The 22731-nt window shown below is 37.1% G+C and overlaps 1 protein-coding gene across 5 annotated transcripts in view; it reads right to left on the bottom strand.

Annotated features, from left to right (window-relative positions):
* LOC578345 overlaps positions 1 to 22731 on the bottom strand; it is an 82829-nt gene that overhangs the window by 39611 nt on the left and 20487 nt on the right. For 3 of the 5 annotated variants that reach the window (XM_030986500.1, XM_030986503.1, XM_030986504.1), the window contains exon 2: positions 13005 to 13059. The gene's annotated coding sequence lies outside the window, so the exon portion shown is untranslated. Of the gene's footprint in view, positions 1 to 2667; positions 2703 to 3036; positions 3462 to 13004; positions 13060 to 22731 lie in introns of those variants that run through there. The other 2 variants (XM_030986501.1, XM_030986502.1) reach the window with 2 other exon arrangements.

Raw genomic sequence — 22731 nt, 5'->3', positions numbered from 1 at the left:
TTTTACTCTGAGCTCGCTCTCGGAATCCTATTTCAGTAATTAAATGCTACCTGTTTGGATCTAAATGTTCCAAGGATTTTATTTTTGGTTTTAGATAACAAATTATGTAATGGTCATGGATAATTATAATGAAGGCAACAAAACGATTTGTGATTTCTCTTAAAGAGAAGGTTCATTGATTTAAAAAACTAACTTTAATGTCATCATTGCAAAGGTGACACTTTGATTGGCCAAGGTTATCAAAAGCCAGTGCTTGGAAACATTTGAAGTAATGATTATTAACAATTACAAAATGCTTAGATACAGCCCCGACATAGCACCTGAAAAGCTCCCCGGTCGCTGCTGAGATATGACGTCACATGTTGAACATGATGTGCACAAGCAGACGATGTCCCATGACATCTCACACAATTTCAGTGCCTGTTTTGTTATCTTTTCTTCAGTTATTTCTCTTACTTCAATACCTTCAGGCAAAATGTTTAATCTATTGCCTCACTCTTAACCCCGTGCATGGTATTATTTTGATGAAAAATGCAAGGATTAAAAAAAAAAAAGGAATCCGTCGCTTGTAAACAAAATAAGACGCCATTGTATTTTCAGCTGCATACACCGCGGCAGGTTCGGCGTTTCAAGAGGGAACAATAATGACGTCCAGCTATCATTCCGGAGGTTTTTTAATTTGAAAGTGTGGTTTCTTTGATCGTTCATTAACCCATATCCTGTGTATTTACAAACAAAAGAATTTAGTTATCAGAATGGGGGTCATATCCATTTTGAATGATGTAAAATTCCATCACATTTATATACACTAAACTCATTATAATTTGAGAAATATAAGCATTGCAATTATGTTCATTCTTTATGGGATGTCGTCTGCTTGGGCAGGGTTGGTTCATATTGTGACGGCATGAAAACTTTTTTTTTCCGGCGAATCTCTCGCCTATCCCAGATGCTATGGAGGTTGTTTTATTTGTATTTTTATAAACCACCCAATATGTAGTTGACCTAAAACTTGCATAATAGTCATCTAATAGCTTACCAGTTTCTAGTAATACTCTATTTGCCGTATTTGTGATTGTCTATGAACCCGCACTTTAAAGAGGTTTTTTTTTAATTTGATAATCATAATGGAATATTTAATCCCTATATTCCATCCATGAACCTGTAATTAATGATTATGAGTGCATTAAGATACATTTTATGGAGTACAGGCAAATATATGACGAGCAAAAGAAATAGAAATTCAGTGCACTTGTAATAAATTATGATCGAGACAAAATGAATAAATAAAAGATGGGATATTGCAAATACTATAAAGGAGATATTTAGAAAGTAATGATCAGAAAGGTATCCCTATAAAATATTCAGATTACAACAAGCTTGTAATGAGCTTGCAGCAAGCTTAATAGTATATCTGTAAAGCGCTTAGAGACGTCGGAGATGTATTAAGCGCTATATAAAAGCTGAATATTATTATTATTATGCATGCTTTTCAAAAACTAAGCTGGTGGCCAGCTTGCGGCAAGGTTAAAACATGTAATGCAGTGAAACAAATCTATTAAAACCTACAAGGAATATCAATTGAAATTACCTCTCAGCATTTTTTATGCATCATTTATTTTTTTGTTTCTCCCTGAAATCAGAATTGAGTAACAAGCATGAAAGATCCTCTAAAAAGAGCTATTCTAGGCATTCTTGTCACTAGAAATAATAACGATACTCACGCATACATCAATAACTGGTATAAGGAAATAAAATGACAAATCATTAAAATGATATAAAGTCTTATACTCTGTGTCCACACACAGGTTTTTCCGTGATTAGGCGTGATTAGTTATACCGTTTCGGGATAATTATATGATGAAATTGTGTGTGTGGATGCTTACTAACGATATGTCGTATAACGAAACGATGCCCAAACATGTGTTTCGTTATACGACGTATAAAGAATTACGCCTAATCACGGAATGTGTTGTGTGTGGACGTAACTAGTATAACTAGTCAAACTAGAACGGTATAACTGGACGGGGCTTAACGTGACCTCGAGCAAAAGGAAACCTGACCTCTCTTTTCCGCTTCCATTTCATAATCGCAGTAGAAAACTGCGCACCTATACGACATTTCGCTGTAGAGTTTCAGGATTACTTTCTTCTGTGTGTGGACATCCTGGAATTAATACGATGATTCTTTATACGACGTTTCGTTATAGAGTTTCGGGATAAATTGTTTTGTGTGTGGACACGCTGATAGTGAGTCTTTTCTCTTTGTGGTTATATGTTTAGTAGGAGTACTGTGGTATGTTAGTGAAGGCTCTAGACTCTCATATGCAAGGTCCAGGGATCAATTATTTGGAAATGTCCTTTACCCATATCCGAGTTGTTTCCCATCAGTACTTGAAGTATACCTTTAATGTGCTCACAATATCATCTGATGTAAGCCAGTAGAGCATTATATACACACGAACAATGTCTCTGGGCACTTCACAAATATATCCCTGTCCCCAAAAAACTTGAAAACCTATCTAATGTCTGAATTCCTTAGTTAAGACGTAGTGTATTTCACAATCCGATGTAATTAATTAACGTTGTTTAATTATATTCAATTATGTTAAATTATTTTTTGTTCTCTGTAACTTCTCATGTACTTTCTTAAGTTTAATGTATTTACCTTGTAAGGCGCCTTGAGCATCTCTTGGGGTGGATATGTGCACATTATAAATGTTGTTATTATTAGTAGTAGTACATGCACATTCTCCACTCCCAGGGGAGCATTTCAGCTGGTACCTTTTTACAGGCTCTGGCTTACAATGCTGTGCAAACCACTATGACAGGTACCCATTTAACACCTAGATGTAGAGAAGAGATGTAGGTAAAACTGCATAAAGGATATAAGTGCCATGAGTATAAACCAGCCAACTAGATCTCTTTAACTGGGAGACTGTATCACTGACACTGGGATAATTCCCTTCAGGATCAACAGACAATGTTTTGATCACTTGCATTTTTTCAGCAAAAGTAATTAAAAAGTGTTACATACACATTCAATGAATACCGAGGCATTATCCTCCCATCACGGTTCCTGGAGGAGGCATTTCCAAACACCTGTCTCAATTAACTGCATGATTGATCTAGGAATTCACCCATGTCTTCTCCTATTTGATATCCATGTCCTCTTAGTTTTGCAACAAGGTTCATATACACAGAAGATAGGCCCAACACATGCTAAAGTATTCATGTAGCTTTGACAGTGTATCACATACAAAATATTGTGCAACCTATCCTTTAAAACCTGATGGAGTGAGACGTGACTCTTCGTCAACAAATTAAAACATTTCTTAGCTGTCCATTAATACACTTTGGTTGCAGAGTACAAAAGGTTTACTACATACATCTGAGGGGTCAGAGTTATACTGTATACTCTACTTAGACAAACAAAACATGTCAATGGGATATAGGTCCTGTTTCAATGAGCCATCTTCATAATGTAACCAAATTTATACTTAAGTGCCTCAATACAAATCATTCCTTTCACCTGTTAAGAATAATTGTATTTCAATAGTCAGAATGCAAATTGCATTCATTAGTTGTTATTGCTAGGTAGGAATAACATTGTTGCTTGCTCTACCTAACTACAAGTAATATATGCAATTAGAATTTCTGGTTTTTGAGGTACATTTATTCGTAACAGGGGAATGAAATAATTCGTATAGAGGTACTTCACAAAGGCATACAATTTGGTTACATTACGAAAATGGCCTATTACAGTATCAATAACGTTATAATGCATGTATAATGTACAACATCATGACTTCAATACATCCTCCCTAATGCTATGGTCACATTACCCAAAAGTAGCCTGCTCGGCGGCCGAGCGGCGAGTTTTTAACCAATTCTGCCCGGCGGCTGCCCGGCCACCGAGCGGCGGCCGCCCAGGCACCGCTCGTTTTTAGGGCATCGCTCGGTCGCTGCTGAAGTTTTAGCGCGGAGTTAAAATTTGGGCGGCGCCTGCTCTCTTTTCACTCGCCGCCCAAAATACGCTCAGTGCCTGGGCAGTCGCCGCCCGGGCGCCGACCTAATCGCTGGGCGATGCCTAATTCCAGCAGCGACTGAGCAGGCTACTGATCGGTCGGTCGCTGCTCTGATTTGTGACCATAGCTTAAGGTATCTTTGTAATACTGGTCAAGAAAGAAGACTACTTTAGAGTAATGTACTTTGGCCATTATGAACTGCCTACCCAGCTTAAACTAACACACAAAGGTGCTAGACAATTTTGATCTTGCTAGAATTAAGGCCATTGAACTCATTACTATTTCAGAGTAATGATCCTTCTCAAAAGAATATTAACACTGCTAGTAGATCAAGTTGTCCTTTTCCACACAATTTTGCTTAAAATAAATCAACCAGATGATTAAAGTACTTGCAGAAAGAACATAAATAATTTCATTACAGGCCCCATTACTATCTGAAATTCTAGGTATATTTCCTCTCTTTTGGAGATAACATTCTTGAATTCCAATTCACTTTGGCTGTTACAGTCATTTTTCTAAATAATATTGATGTCTTCTTTTACAAAGAATCAGGCATTTCATGAAAATAAAAATCTCTGATTTTCCCTGATGGAGTTTCAAAATTCCAGGATCATTAATTCAAGCTACTTTTATACGTTTTGATATGTCTTTAATAAGCAGGAGTAGTAGGCATTAACATGTCAATCAGCATGTGGATCAGCCCCTGAAGGGGGTGGGGGGGGGGGGGGGGTAAGGCACATACCCCTAAGGGGAACCCCATCTGGCATACCCTGAGTACATAAATTGAGTGCACCAAAATGTACCCCTAAATTGTGTCATGGCAAAATGGATTTGAAGAGCTTCATCATTTATTGCACTGTTTCTTGAGACTGGCTATGGGAACTGATTTTAAATGGCTTCTGGGGGAAGCTAGATAGATGCTAGGAACTTAATCTACCTATAGTTTAGATTATCCTCTACAAATAGACACTGCTAAAAGAGAGGCACACCTAATCATGTTCTGGGTAGAAGTGTTATAGATCAGTGTGATACATTGGTATACATGTCCTCAGGTGGGGCCCAAAGATAACATTTTTGTTGATGAAATTTACAATGCGATTGTCCTGAAAATGAAATGTAGATTCAGTGTGTACAATCTATGCATACCTATTGTAAACCAAGCTTTACATGCCTAGGAAGAAAGAGGGAATGGAAGAGGAAGAGGGAGGAAGGGAGGGGAAGAGGGAGGAAGGGAGGGGAAGGGAGGGGAAGGGAGGGGAAGGGAGGGGAAGGGAGTGGAAGGGAGGGGAACGGTGGGAGGGAGGGAGTGAGGATTAGAGGGGAGTGAGAGAAAAGAAGAGGAAGAAGGGAAAGGGGCAAAGGACAAAGGAGAGAAAGAGGTATACATACACACTCACACACATATATAGAGAAAGGGAGACAGAGATAGAGAGAGGAAGAGAGAGAGACACAGAGAGACAGAGAGAGAGAAAAGGAGGTAGAGGGAGAAGAGGAAGAGAAAGCGAGGAGAGAGAGAGAGAGAGAGGAGTATGAGAGAGAGAGAGAGAGAGAGAGAGAGAGAGAGAGAGAGAGAGCAAGAGATAAAGAGACATATTGCCAGGAGAGGGAGAAGGATGAGATGTGGTCGAGCAGAATACATCTGTTAGACAGAAATATGAAATGGATAGTAGTGTAAGAGTTCAAATTAGACTCCTTCCATACTTGTATTTGTTACAATTGCAATCTGTTTGTTAGTATCTTCTCCTATACATATTCATTTCATACATTTGCTTATTCACTTATATATTCATTTAATTCAATTACTCAACCCAATTCCTTCCTCCATTCACCTCCTCTACATACCAAGTCTTCCATCTCACCTGGTATGTTCCTTTGTTCTCTTCTTATTCATTATTCATGGTCATGTGTGAATGCCTTATGCACTTCCACTTCTTACTTTTCATTAGTCCTTTTTTCCTTTTCCTCTTAAATCTTATTTGGCCGTGATATGTATATCGACAATAGCAGTTACGGTCTTCTTGGGGGCAGCCAATAAACAGTAGTAGAACAGAAAAGTTTATAATATATATATTTTAAAATAGTGGCCCTTTTCATTCAGGAAAATACTTTTGATGCTGAGATCTTTGACTGAAAATGAACAGTGACTTTTCTCTCACTCAACATTGATAATTGTGCACAAAAACTAAAATGAGGTCTGTAATAAAGATGGCAGTAGAGATGTTGAGAAATGCAAATTTGCCCTCCTATCTGATGCAATCAAATCCTCCACGCACATCAAAATCAACTAATGAATTAAATCTAAAAATAACCTCCACCAAGCTATTATATTATCACTCAAAATATGATTAAATAAAATTAATCAAAAGAGATATTATACAATTTATTACAGAGTCACAATGAAAATAATTCATCTAGCCTGTCACCATAGCAGTGCAATAGAGCCCATCCCAGCCAATCTGAGTTAATTGAAAAGCACTCCTTTCACTCTGCATCCTACTCTCTGAAACACAATCACATAATCTGTGATTAATACCCACATACCATGACTGTATGATCCGTCTATGTGGGCCCATGGTTATTGAAAGGGAAATAACATTGGATTTAATTTCCGACAACTTGTGGATCCATGCAGGAGCGTGTGTAATGAAACAATTTCAGCTCTGCTTAAGTTTAAAGGATAAACCCTCTGCATCACTCCTCCGTAATTCATCCAGACGTCCACGTGGGTGCCTTTGAGGGTTAAAGATCCATAATACACCCCTCCCCATTCCCAAATAATGATCGAATTGAAAATGAGTCACGTTTAGATTATGTCATGGAACATTTCAATACATGGTTCATTAGAATTAGTCAAACTTAAAGGTTGGGTGACATCCAAATATAAGTTGATTCCTGTTGATGTGCAGGGCTGCATACAACTCACATTTTGTTATCCAAACATCTAAATATATTTTATAGATTATAAATACCAAAAAGAAAAATTAATTCTCGGATTTGCTTGCTAAGCTCCACCCTAAAAAATGCTACAGATCTTATTCATCTTATGACATCATCTATCAATCATTTGTGAGCTAACAAGAGACAGTGGTATGTAGCTTCACCAGAGCTGACCACCTGTTTACAATAGACCATACAATAAAAATATAGGAGTTGCTATGTCAGACATGCTGTATCAGCACCAGGCGAAGGAGGTAATTTGGAGGTATTGTATGAAAGAAAAAGCAATTCTTTTGTGAGTATGTGCTGAGCTGGAGGAAGTTACATAATTTCAATCATCACTTGGCCTTGAAACATTGAACGATGCCAAGGTTAATGTTTCACATGAATATAGCTAGGATTTTTTTTCTTCAGACTGTCTCTCCCCCCCCCCCCCCCCCCCCCCCATCAAGCAAAGTTCATGATTTCATAATATGTATTCATAATCTGACAGCCTAGCCCTTCAATATTTCACAAAAGAAAAACTGAGGGGACATAAAGTACTTTGTTGTAATGATTAAAAGACAAAAACATTAAAAGGGGGGTGTGTGCAAGGACCCCATATTTCCATTTTACATGTAGCTACGCCCATGTTGAAAGCCTGGATACAGATTAAGGCCTTGAAGCCTCCATCAAGGCTGGTGGCAGCATAACTTATCAAAGACCTTGACTCTCATGACTTACTCTGTTAGGTAAGGCACAGATGCTTGTTAGGTTGACGCCAAAATTGTATCCAGAGAGTAATATGCTCTAGAAAATGATGTAAGTGCCATAACAGAGGCATTTGATGAGCCATTTGACATTATTTGGCGGCATCTTAAGTTGATTAGGTGATTGCTACCATGTCGAACCAGACACAGACGTGACAATATGACGAGGAGACTGAGGGGAAAAAAGGCAAATTGGAGCCTGCTCATGATCTAATTTGGGCCAATCTCATATGAATAATTCCATCAGAAGCCAGTGTTCCATTCCATTACACACTTGAGATAACACTGAATCAGATGTCACGCAAGCTACATTGCTATTAAAGGATTCCCTAGGTGAATAGGGAATACCATGGACCTACATGGCTGTACCCATCTACCAACGGATGCTCTTGAAGTAAGGAGCTCCCTGCTTAGATAAGACAAGTATCTGTGAAGACCCAATGAACTTGTATTTGCTAAATGTTACCAGAAAGGCAACATACAAGTCACTAGGTCTTGAAACCAGTTTATCCAAGAAAGTCACAAAGAAGTCATGAAATATTATACAAATTAGCTGATGGCTGACAGTTTTTCTTTGTAAATCGTAAATAGCTTAAATTTTATCCTTTCTTTAATTCAATGTACCAAATCCTCTCCAATGTACTCAGTTATAACCACTTTAACCCCAATAATTCCCACATGCCTTAAATTGATATTTATCTGCTATAGCATGAAAGCTCCTGTCATGAAGTTACTATCAAACTTGTTTCCTCCTTGTTCACCCTTCTCTTTCTCTTCCTCTTCTAACCCTCTCCCCCTCTCTTCCATCTTCTCATTCTCTCTTTTTTCCCCTTTCTCTCCCCTCTGCATTCCTTCTCTTTCTCTCATCTACTCACACTCTCTTCCCTCCTTTGCTCTTCCATATTCTGTATCTCTCTCTCTCTCTCTATCTCTCTCTCTCTCTCTCTCTCTCTCTACATTGTATCTGCCTTCATCTCTCCAACACCTATCTCTCTATCACTTACTCTATCAAGCCTGCAAGAAGTCAACAATGCAGCAGTCTACAGGTTAAATTATATTTGCCTCCCCAATTTCTCACAGCCCATCATTTTCCCACTCCATCTATATTTGTAGCCCAAGGATATTTTCACCAGTTCCGCCCAATTATAGTAATAGCACTGTAATTGCTCTGTCATTGGAATCTGTCTGATTATGAAAGCAAAAATGTCCTTCTGTGACAAGAGAGCAATTGCTTTAATGAAAGCCATGAATGATAATACAAGGGCTGTATTTAAAACATCAGAAAAGGACAATTTGTTGCAGCCCAAAGGGTCATATTAGACTAATACAAGTGGCAATGCATGGAATACTAAGTGCGAGCGAATACCACCATGGCTAAATTTGTCAAGTAAATGACCTTTGTCTGCAAAAGCCACTGACATGTAAATTACAAAACAGCCAGTGTCAAATATATTGGATAGAAATCAAGTTATATTAAAGTTTTTGTTGCCTTCTTCCATATAGGAAATCCTTTTTCATGACACTCTCAAATACCCTAAGTCTCTAACCGGTTTAATTTCTAATTTTAGTAATAAACAATTAGACAATTTACCAAATTTTGGTCATGACACTTTTTGTTTGTAATTGTAATGTTTTTCTGATTCTACTTTTTTCCCTACTTTCTCTGTTATCTCTACTCTAAAAGCTTTGTCTTTTGACAATAACTTGTGTATAACTTGGATATAGTTTTGGAATTTGCATTTATCCCTTGTAAGTAATTTGTAATTACTCTGGTATTTTTTTTTAATGGTGTCTTCTACATACAGACTTGCTGAAAAACAGCCTTGTGGCTGAAAGCAGGTTTGTTATTACTATGTTGAAATAAATAAAACAAAACAAACAAACAAACAATAACCTATGCTTGGCAAATAAAAGAAAAAATGGGCAGGATCCCACATAAACACCTTAACGATAAGACTAAAATAAAACTCACAAAAGCCTTTAAACACTTTCACTTCTCATGCAAGAACTTGACCATTACCTCTGATTGTCAAAAGATAAAAATACAACTGTCCATTCTTTAGTAATCTTCCAATTTCCTCAAACTGATGGGATAAGTTTCTCCTACGCTTAAAGGTTTAGTCTGAATACCCAGATCTATTCTCCTGGGTAATCTTTAAATCAATGCAGGTGATCCCTCTTTGATGGAAGACTAACTCTGACCATATCAACTTTTCATCTGGACATGCATGAAATATGGATATCTGTTTATAGGTGGATTTCCATAATTCATGCCAGTATAATGAGAGTTACACTACACAGCAGGTCAGACTGATAGAGAGTGGACAGCGGATATGTTTAGATGGAGCCAGAGCCATTTTATACAGAGTTTGGCCAACTTGATTTTAGTAGGTCATAACATAGCATGTATTATTTTGTTTGTGCTTGCCCAACAAAGCAGCATTCTCCAACTCGTACCCAACTAGACCAGGTTGGCATTAATGTCTAAAGAGAAAGGCTAGCATAAGTAATGAACCTCTGTCTTTTTTTTCTCTCCTAATCCCAAATACAGAATGTGTTGCACAACATTTCAAATATCACATGAATTACTGATATAAATATGGGATATTCTCTTTTTCAAATATGATGAAAGACTTTATAATCGGAAGCTTGCCATCTTTTTTATAGAAAAAGCACTGAGCAATATATTTTGTGACTATGATCATTTAATGGCAATCAGCTCAGATACAAGCCCCTCGATTATTGATTGAAAAGATATCTTAATGGTTTTCATTTCCTGTCTTCTATCTTGTCATTTTCACTACGGATCCATATACACTGATACTAAAACTCTCTCTCTCTTTTTCTCTTTCCTCTCTCTTTCTCTCTCGCCCTCTCTTTATTACCCTCTCTCTGTCTCTCTCTCTCTTTCTCTCTATTATGCTCTCCTCTCTCTCTCTTTCTCTCTCTCTCTCCTAACATATGAATGTTTGTGGCCAGATTTTTCCTTAAATACATACAAATATTGTCATTTCTTAAGGATCAGAATCATCATTAGAAACAATTAAAAGTCACTTAAGTCTTGAAATGGATAGAATTATGCATGGAATTATGGTTTGCATCAAAAAGAGTTGAGATTTACTTTCAGATAAATTTAATCTTATCATAATTTCTACATCATGAAGTTACATGTATAAAAGGGCTATTGTTTAGTGCAAAAAATGAGGCAAATGTGTAACCGTGCACGGAGACAAAGAAAGCAACTAAACTGTTAAAAGGTGTGGGTGGTTCATTGCTATCATGGACAGTGTGATTGTTTGTTTGTTCGTTCAAACTTCTTCTTATGAAACAGCCCAGAAACCACCAATTTACATATTTTCCTCTATCCTTTATGATGGAGAGTGAAATGCACCCCCACGTTCTGCTCTGCCTCTAATAGGCCTGTTTACTAATGATATGCGAGTGACGTCATAATCCCTCGCACCCTAGCGATTGTTACTACGTAGGGCAAGCTTTGCGTGGTGCGGCACGGTCGCCACATTGTTTTTCCATGCCCGCTACGCTATACACATACAAAGCCATTGCTAGCGACCGCGACGTTTTTTCACCCTAATTTCTACAATGGCATCGCCTTCGACATCGAGTTGTAGTTCCAGCAAGCCGTTTTCGCAGTGGACAGTGAAGGAGCTCACCGATTATTTAAGAAAGAGAGGAGTTACGACATCAGGGTACAACAAACAGAAACTAGTTCAACTTGCGACTGCTGTGGCCGATATCGCTTTGCCCCAAGACCCGGACCTTGCGAGCTTCGACTCCGCACGGTCGCTGCGGGAGAAGTTGGAGCGTGCGGGGTGCTCGTTCGACGACCCAATGAAAATCACCGGCTACACCGAGAACTTTGAAAGTATACCAGATTTCGGATTATACGACATTTTCAACTACCTGATAGTAAATAGAACTGACTACGACAGAAAGAAACTCAAAGCATATAATATGTCGATTCCAAAGTCCTTTCTTCCACAATTCTTAATCCATATTTTACACTTCTCCAGGTTCGTCTTTGGTTTGGGGAACGGGATGAAAAACACACCATTCATATGGGGTCTGTCTGCGTACCGTGAATCGCTGTTACACGTGCCGTAACAGCAATGCTTACCTCCCATTTTTGCGATATTTCGTCGGATTTCGGAAAATAAAATCGAAGATTTGTCATGTACAACTGAGAAAAACTATATTTATTTTAATTATATACCCTAAGGTTGGAAAACAAACAGTTTTAAACGAAGTTTATTAGGACGATGATCAGCCTTTTTTTCCTCGCATTCCCCACATCGCCGTATACAAAGTGTGTGTAGCAGGGCCGTAGCAGACACTGCGCTCGGTTTGTTTGCCAGAGCTTACAACCGTGTGCAAATTTAAAGGTCCGTGAATACATTAGTAAACAGGCCTATTCTCATCCAACATTTTGCTATAAAACCCATCGGTCATCATGCTATTGACTGACCCCTCTGGACACACACTGAATTAGTTTAGTGACCCCAGAGGGACAAGGACTGCCCACTAATGGTATCAGATGATGAATGTATCGGACATGCTTGCTCCAAATCAGAATGGATCTAATCAATATCTAGCCTACTAGGTTAGGTACACTCTCAGTACCTGGGATCCTTTCCCAAAAGATAATAATGAGTAGAGTTTATATACTATGGGCTAAGAAAGCGAGAGAGAGGGGGAAGGGAGAGAGAGAGAGAAGGAATAAGGAAGGAAGAGAGAGAGAAGATAAGAGAGAGAGAGAGAGAAAGAAAAAGAGAAAGAGTAGGAATAAGGAATGAAGAGAGAGAGAGGGAGAGAGGATAAGAGAGAGAAATAAAGAGAGAGAGAGGGAGGATGACAGAGAGAGAGGAAGGGGAGAAAGAGAGAGGGAGAGAGAGAGTGAGAGAGCAAGGGAGAGAGTATGAGAGAGAGAAATGAGGAGAAAGATAGAGAGAGGTAGAGAGAGAGAGAGAGAAAATAGAGAGGAGAGGAGAGAGAGAGAGAAATAGAGAGAGAGAGAGAGAGTGGTGCTAAAGTGTACATGAATATGAGTCAAGCATTTTTTTCTGTCAGCTTGAAAGATATAGACATAGGTGTTTCAGGTGTTCAGGTGTTTTGGAGTTCATGAAGATCTTGATGCTTACATAATCTGATATAACTGAATTTCACAGAATAAGCATTTTAAAACAACATTTCTAATAAATGTATATTCAGCAGGTATTGCTATCTACACCTGATGTGAATACACTCCACGATTATAATAAATATCTTACACTCACCAGAAACGGTCTGCAATTGGCAAGTTGATGGTTGGCTGCAGTTGTATAGTTTTATCTGAAACAAAATCATAAAACGTAGTTACAATCATTATATTTAAACAAAACTTCTTTGGCTGTCTTTCACAGATGTGATTTCCCTCTATTATCTAAAACCCAAAACATACAAATTCAATATACTGAAATAAAGATATATGATATAAAATTTGAAAATATTATTCAAACACAAAGTATTTGCAGGTTTTGTTTTCATTAGTTGTTGTGTTATTGTTTGTCTTATTTCGCTCAGACATAGTGCATTACTAATTTCATGCTGAATAATATTAGGTCTTCATATTTTAAAAAAGAAAATTTTCTCCAAAGTACAAGAAAACATCAAGTGAAGTGAAGTACCAGAAATTTGACATCATATCCTATCCACATAGCAACACTTTTCAAATATTAGATCACAAACATTGATGCCAGTTCCATCATAACTATTTGATGATATTGATTTGCGTCACGTTATGACAGGCATAGATGTTTACACACTAACCTACATTTGTGAGAAGAAGATTGACACGTAGACCTACCAGTCTATGTTCTATTATTCATGAAGACGATATATTGATTGGTTTGCAGTCTGCTCTTAAAACATGCACCAGTCTGCTCTTCGAAAGACATTTCTGTATCATTTCAACCGATATTATCTTGTTCACTCTCAACATTTCTCATTCTTCTTTATCACCTAGTTGATCTTTCCCAAAGTCACTTTGTGAAAGTAATGACATGTAAAACACCATTTGACAAGTACAACATCTGGCCTAGTAAAAATAAACTTTTATGTACCTGGATGTAGATAGCAGGCTTGAAAGAGAACGTAATAATGCAGACACATAAGTGAATTCCTTCCCTGTTTAAAATTAGCCTAGATGCATCAGGGCAGGAGAATGTTGATTGGCCAGATATATCCCTGCTTAAAAAGGCTCCTTATGTTTGTGTCATATTTTGCTACACTATTTTTCATTTGAATTTATTTGGACAATATATAAGATGGGATTAAAATATATTCATAAAGAGCATAGGCCTACTGATATGAATATAAAATAATAATACAATGTTGTTGTTTGCTTACCCCTTCATGCTGTATCAGGTCCCTCACATCCCTACTCCACCCATTAATCAATTTTAGTGTTACTGTTGTTGTTTTATTTGTTCTTATTATATTTTATTTATATTGCATTTTGTATAATTGTATTTTTAATGTTATAATGATGTTTTTATTGGATGTGAAATAAAATGAACTTGAACTTGAACTTGATTTTATTTGACTTAACTTGATATGTAAGGTATTGAAGCCTGGTGAATGTATAACAATCAAAGTACATAAATGCCTTGACAGGAAATTAGCTTTATTTGAATGGGGTCCTGTAAGTAGTTTATATGCTGCCAAATTATTTCAATAAAAGGTTTACATTGTGTACTTTGGAAGACTGTTATTCAGATTGAGAATGTTTCTCATGAAGTTGAAATTAAGATAAATAAACATCCAATTGATAAACTGGAATACATTTGCTTATCGAGTAATAAAACCATGTGTGTTTTGTTATATTGAGAATTACACTTCAATTACAATTCAGTATATTATATATTGCACATTAGATGGACTCCTACATTGACTTTCTAATCAAGTACACTAGAGTCATTCGCAGGTCAACATACATCGATGTAAAGCAACATGAGTGAGAGATCACATGACAGCATTCTAATTCTGTTCAGCATCGGTATGAACATTAAACAGTCACTGAAATAATGGGATCGTACATCACACCGCTTACTTAATTTCATAAAAAGTCCATTGTTTATTTCTTTTGTCTGTTGTATGTACTTGCTGCGCCATTATGTGTTAATGACAGATTCATTTCTCTGGCAATAATTATCTTCAAAGAGAATCATGATTATAATCATCACACAGAAAATATTTTTAAAATCTCAACTTCACCAACTCTATAGTCTGAAACAATCCAAATAACTTGCAATTACAGAAGAAAATAAATGAAGAAAAGAACACAGAACTCATTATTGATTACTGAATGCCCAAGGTCTACCAAAAAGGAACTTCTTTCACACCAAGCATGTGCATTGTTCATGTATCTCTGCTGGCAGGTGTTTTACTAAACACTATCAAAATTCATATCCATATCAAAATTGTATACATTAGATGTTAAAAGCACTTACAAATTGCGAGGACATATTCAGCACGATTTCCATGTTCATCATCTAAGTGTGATGAATGATGAAAGGGTTATTTCCTTCAGAGTTTAATGGAATATTTGACCCAGTATACTTTATTCATCACTTTCTCATCAATTTAATGGTGATTGATGGTGCTCGTTTGTACTGCATTCTTAATAGCAAGTACATGTATCAAGGCAAACATGTATTTATATCAATAATATTATTACCATTCATGGTATTCAATGCTACCATAAAACAGAATGAATAGTGGCAGAAGTGGAAGAGGCTTTAGTGTATTCTCACTTACCATGCAGGCTTTTGTTATCATCAATGTGACTATGATAATCTTTTGAAAACATCATCAGTTGGGAGCCAGAAGGGCATTAATGGATGACTAACGAATTCTCTCACTGCCACAGGCTTAAATACATGAGCAACCCGGTATCAGTTGGCAACGGGTTAAATCAATCAAATAACTTTCAACAGTGCTGACTTCCTTCTAGCTCTTAAAAGACAGCATATTAAATATAAATCCACTCCTCTCGGCTCACCATAAACGGCACTGATGCTTCCTTCACTTCCAACATGTTTGCTATCAAGACAATTATTACTTCATCAATGACAGACTCAGTGTAGCATGGGCAGAACCTTCCTATTGGCATGCTTTTCCTACCACTTGCTACGGTGAGGGTCTAAGAATCTTGATCAATAATTACCAAGGAGGTCTGGACATTGCAATTATAAGGGTCATTCCAATAGAGAGAATTGATAACTCTCTTAGAATTATCCTATTGAAAGTGCCTTGAATATTCCCTGTTTGGATCTAAATTGCATTGTGCTATTGTTACATGCGAATATACCTTGACTGGGCAGTTGTAAACATGCACAATTTTGTAAGAATCTCTGAGATGATACTTTTCCCTCAACCTACAAGACGGTGTGGGCAATTAATCTCTTTGGGGATTTCTTTTAGATGTCTATATTAAAATGAATATCATGTCAGAAGCATTAAAATTACCTTGCAATGTTACTTTTGATACAGGTGTAACAAAATCAGGCAATATTCAAGAAGTTGTATTTTGGACAGTTTTTACACTTGTTAATATTTCTACATGTACCTGAACAAAATAATATTTTCAAATTGCAACAATAATTACATTTTTTGTCTCCACATAAATAAATTGATCATCAAAGGTTGTCAATAAAGACAGAATTTGAGGTCAAGGTTATTTCAGACCAGTTCATTCCTTCCAAAATCATCTCTTCAGACAGATGATTGTTTGATTATTTTTAGAGCATTGGAATAATTATTCTTGGCTTCAGGCTTGAAAGGGTGCCATCAAGCTTGCCAAATTGGCAACATGCATCAACATTCAATAAACAATGTCATGGCCCTTTAATTATTCGTTCATTATTAGGCTTGGCAACATACATGTGTCTTACAAGAGATAAACAAATGAATCTAATAATGACACCAGGTTTTGACGTATGGCATTTCTATATGTATCTGCAAGAGCATTTATAATGAAATACACATTAAAGAGGATAAAACAACAGTGAAATAATGCATGTAGATGAAGTCCCCCATGTCCATGTACAAAACCCAATACAAAAGTTGAAAAAATATTTTCCCCTAAAAGATCCATGCCATTTTTTTCTCCAAGGTATTCTAATTTATATAAATCCATACAAATGCATATTTGTTCATTAATGTTCATAACATTTTCCACAAAACTACTTCTCTAGAAGATTCTTTAACAATTGGAAGGAAAATGATTGTTGGGCTATGCTGCATTGCTAATTAATTGCCAATTGAAAATATTGCAAATCCTACATTTACCCATCGATTTATCTTTTTCATGACAATATTTCTATAAAAAAACTCATAACAGGTGGATGCTTTTGCCTGTTTCCCTATTGTGAATTAGTCAATAAAGGCCAATTGAAAACCAATTGATACATTGCCTTTACAACCTCCTTTGTATCGTGCCGATAACAATCAATGAATTCATAAACATCAAAGATAGCGACATATTGATTTGCAATGAGGTTTAATATAGGAAATGAGAATATGCACTAGGAAGGAAGAGAGTGAGACAGATAAAACACATATGTTTATTAATATAACTTGTCACACAGACTTTCTATTCAATTTGCTGGATGTAAAATACGAGGCAGGAGGGTGTTAATTCATGTCCTTAACCCATCTACTTCTGACTTCTCTCATTCATGTATGCTTAATACAGGGACCAATCAGTTCCTGTAGTAATAATAATAATAATAATAGTGGGTTCTTGTAAAGCGCTCATGTCTGTCATACGTGACACTCCTGGTGCTCAGCAATTACTACCCTGGCTTTAGCATGGGTGCCATTACGACGCTCTAGCATTTCAAAGAATGAATTCCTGGGTGGAGAGTGGCAAATATAGATTAATGTCTTGCCAAAGGACATAAGTGCTCAGACGGGACTCCAACCGTAGACCTTGTGATCCACAGTCCGGTGACGTTTTCACTTGACCTTGAATGGATTAAAACACCTCCTCTGGATCTCAACAGACAATATTATTGTCAAGAATACAGAGTCTGCTACATTTATAGTTGAATGAATGAACATTGTTGAACGGTTAACTTATCATTCGTTTCGAGGGCTTATTTGGAAAATGAAGCTTCAATAATGTTCATGAAACCTGTTTATATTAAAGGTACTATGTCCCTTTTGCAGCCAACCTCAAATGCTGTAGAACTTCGCAGGAATTATGAATATGTCATTTATGTCCTATCTGTGAAATTTAAACGTTAGCAGTGTCCTCATATTCAAATTATACAAGGAAACCCGTTTACTTGCTAGACTACACTGTCAGACACTATTGAGTGACTGACTGGCTTTTTTTCTTCTTTGGTAATAACATACATGAAAAGAGTTGTAAAGGGAATTTGTCTACATCAATAACCCACTTCTTGTGATGGCCAAGATTAAACTGATTGAATCTTTGCGCAGCATAAAACGTATGACCATTCGGTACAATTGTCTAAAAATCAAGACTATTACTTTTGGGCTCTATAGCCCTAAAGTCGATTTGACAACTAATAGTCGTTATTTTCCCACTTGAAGACATTTTCAAGCCCCACCTTTTCTAGGGAAGTTCTAAATTAGTATTATCTTTCAAATGCAGTTGGAATTTAACTTTTTCATTTTTTGGGCCTGCAAATGGGACATAGTACCTTTAAAGAGAAAATTTATACGCAAGGGTAGAAGTGTTGTGGTCTAGTGGGTATCACTGACTGTGGATCACAAGGTTTGGGGCTTGAATCCCTGCTACAGCACTCTTAGGCCATTGGCACTCTCCACTCAGAAGAAGCAAACGGGCACTAGCTGGTAGGAGGAAATTTCTTTCAAATGCTTTACCACCATATCACTGAAGCTAAGCCAAAGCTCTTAACGAGGGTATACATCATAGAGACATTGGGTAATAATGGTGTGGATATTACTTGAACATGAGTGACACGCATTAATCTTCATCATGCATTAATCAGGTTTATGTTCTTTTCATGTTTGGTTCACCGCTTTGGTCTCCTTTACATGTGGCTTCACCAGAGCATGGCATGACATTTCCCAGGGGAGAGGACAGAATGGTTATGTGGTTGATTGTGATGCTTGCATGAGAACACTACCGGATGTTTTAGTCATAACCTCTCACTCAATGCACACCCTCTCCATTACAACAACACATCAGCCTCATTTGTATATTTGGGTTTTTTATTCCTTCCTGAAGGTATCAAATGGTTAAGGGTACAATGTCCAGCGCACCTGGAAGATGATCACAGGATTTAACATTTCCTTCATGAAAAAAAGAATTACAGTTGCAAAAGCAAACATTTTGGTACATGAATATTTAGATATTTTTGAGATTCACCTTACTCTTGCTCAAGCTCTTTTGATAATTACTGGGTGTATCGGCTACAGTTCACCATTCTAGGTGTATTCATTTATTTCCGTATAATATGATACAGAAATATGCAATAAAAGACTAATCACTGTGACTTATTTAAACAAGTTTAATCAATTCTGTTTTTGTATGATGCTACTATTGGAAGTACATGAGCTTGTCAATACAAATATTGAGAGTTAGTCATTTAGATTTCCACAGAAAAAAAAAGAGATTGATGCACTCCCTCTACACCCCCCCCCCCCCCCATCCAGAAGATGGTAGATATGGATCGGTCCCCACCCCTGTCTCCGTGGAGAGCAAATGATTTCAATGACATCGGAAATACAGTAATCAAACATCAATAGAGACATCTAACATGAAAACAGCAGAAGTATATCCACATGTCATCTGATGAGAGTCAAAACGCTCTTCTGACTCTGATGATAGTACTGATATGATATCAAAGCTCTTATCTCTAAAACCTCTTCTCATGACCTTTTGTATGTACCAGCTGAAGTGCCAATTGTTGCATACCAACGTTAACACATGCTACATGCCTGCTGGGTGCCTGGAGGCTAACATAGATCTACTATAGATATGAGATCATTCCCTCATGGTGAGAGAGGAAGGAAATTCATCATCGTTGACTTTATATGCCATGGACACAAGGTGAAATCTTGTAAAAATCTAAGAATACGTTGCAGAGTTATGTATACTGTGTATCCTACCACCATCCTACATGTAATTATGTTCTCAATGTACAATGTGTTTTAAATGTACTTTATTTAATGGACTTGAATTGAATACAGCCAGTCTATACAATGTCTGTTTGGAGCAAGTAAGGTTTTAACTACTTAACAACATGATGTAATCTTTTAAGAATGCAACTTATCACAATTTACCATGAAAATACATTGTAGACTAGATATTTTCCTTTGTCAATTGCCCAACATTTAACACATCATGTAACTATGTAAATATATTTCCAAACAACAGAAGTATTGAAAACTGAATACAGCCATTATGATGATCATCACTAGCATCACTACCGGCCCTCATCCCCCTCCTCCTCATCATTATTATCACCAATATGTTCATCATCATCTTCGTCTCAATCATAACTACCATGATAATCAAGATCATCACAATTACCCTAAATTCATCTTTAAAAGGAGATCTCGTTTATCCACATACCAAAGCAAACTGTCCCAAAGAGAGCAAATTGAATGTTCTCATCATGCACTTGGCTAATCTAATCAAGCTAAAATGTAAATGGATGTGGGTTTGCATCATGTGCACTGACATTGGCCTCTCTCACTAATCTGGAACCATTTTCCACTTTATTAGGCATCATCTAGGGAAGTCTAGGTGACGTGTCTTCCATCTTCTAGTCTCATCATCATCATCATCTCTCTCTCTCTCTCTCTCTCTCTCTCTCTCTCTCTTCTCTGTCTCTCTTCTCTCCTCTCTATCTCTCTCTCCCTCTCCTTTTCTCGTTCTCTCTCCTCTCACTCTATTTCTCTCTCCCTTTTTCTCTCTCCTCTCTCTATCTCTCACCCCTCCCTTTTTCTCTCTCTCTCCTCTCTCTCTCTCTCTCTCTCCTCTCACTCTCACTCTATTTCTCTTTTTTCTCTTTATCCTCTCTTTCTCTCTCTCTCACCTTCTTTCTCTCTCTCTCTCTCTCTCTCTCTCTCTCTCTCTCTCTCTCTCTCTCCTCTCTCTCTATTTCTCTCTCTCTCTTTTCCTCTCCCCCCCCCCCTCTCTCTCTCTCTCCAAGGATTCCATGATTGGTGTTATTAACCCACCACTGACGATGTTCAGTATTACCTCGTACTACAGATTAACTGTGGAAGCATATTGATGAGTCAAATACATATGTGTATACATGTCTACAATCAGAAGAGAAAAATGTTTGCACATGCACATTTAGTCTTTTTCACTGAATTAACAAATGTCAACTAATATAAAAATGATGTAGATCTGCCGCTTACTGTGTGAAAGAGTTTAAACATGTGCGCAATGCTATCTGCTATAGACTTAAATGTAACAAACATGTCCCATTCAAATATTGAATGTAATAAGTAACTCAGGTTGGTAGACTAAAATTATAAAATTCTAATTATTATTTTGACAATAATCAACATATTTTGGCTTTTTGTGTACACACAGGAAGGTAGCTATATAACACATTGAACATAAATTAGATAGAACTTGTTGAAACTTAATTGTTCTTGCCCCAACTTCAATGCATGGCCGGGATGTAGGAAATTGTGGTATGATGTTAATAAATAATTAAACCTATAAACTTCATCATGGATTTAATACCTTTTGGCTCTTCATACACACATGATCTCCTTACAAACCATCACTGTCTCTCTTTATCTCAATTTCTGATTGAGTATTCATGCAGACAGACGGGGGCTGCAATTCAAAAAGAAATGGACTTGATGCCCGTTGGCTCTCTTAAGACGAACCCTTAACAATAATGTTTCTTTTCATCTCAATTTGTGTATGATTATTCATGAGTGGTGCTGGAGGCTGGAAGGAAGAAAAAGATGTTCTGCGACCTTCTCTCGACCTTCTCTATAGGCCTGTCCTCATCAGCTTGAGCTTGCCAAATAACCCACTATTTTCAGACTTGGGATATTATCTCAAATTAGCCTGCTATTTCCCAAATATCAGATGTTTTGGAAACAATTAAGAAGAACATTTTCTTGGAAAATTAATATCCCGCTAATTGCAAGTGCTGGCTGATAAAGACGCAAATTAACTGGCTAATTGTGATCGGGATAGTTAAATTAGCGGTTTATTTGGCAAACTTGAGCTGATGAAGAAAGGCCTATCGACCCACTCTCTCATATCTATCAGTATAAGGATGGTAATCAGAGTATCGTGTTCCTCCCATCTTCATCAGTGAAAAGCTTTCAATGAATAATAATCATCCTAAAGCATCATCCTGTATGTGTTCTACTTTAATGTAATACTCTTCCTGCATCATGAAGACAATCTCAAGAAACGGACCACATGATGAGGAATTTTTAAAGCTCATGTGCAGTTTAGGCAAGGCCCATATTTATTCTTCAAAATATTTTTTTATTATTCATGGACGATAAGCAAGGCCATGTAAAATAGAATAACATCTTTTGAAATGTAGATTTACAGAAGAACTATGAAAATATCCTGGAATGAATGAACAACAACAAAGAGATATTGCACATGGCAGGGCGTAAACAGATTGCACTAGTAAGGCTAGTTAAGGAGAGAAAAGTCAAATACTTTGGTCATGTTAAAAGGCACCAAAGCCTCTTAAAGGATGTGTTGGAGGGAAGAGTGGAAGGAACTAGATCAAGAGGGAGACCCAGCATCAACTGTGAAGAGAATGTCAAGAACTGGAGTGGACTAAAACTGCAAGAGTGCACCAGAATGGCAGTAGATGTTGCAATCAACCTCAGAACTGGGAGAAGGTACTTTAATAGATAGATAGAAATAGCAAGATGCTAATAATTCTAAACTGCTGTAAATACTTTTGCACCTCATGTGGAAGATGTAAAATATGAGGTGGAAATTTAACCTAATCCAGGGCA

This window comes from Strongylocentrotus purpuratus, unplaced genomic scaffold (genome assembly GCF_000002235.5).
Source record: "Strongylocentrotus purpuratus isolate Spur 01 unplaced genomic scaffold, Spur_5.0 spur5_scaffold_16, whole genome shotgun sequence".
Taxonomy (NCBI): domain Eukaryota; kingdom Metazoa; phylum Echinodermata; class Echinoidea; order Camarodonta; family Strongylocentrotidae; genus Strongylocentrotus; species Strongylocentrotus purpuratus.
This window is presented reverse-complemented; position numbering and strand designations above follow the sequence as displayed.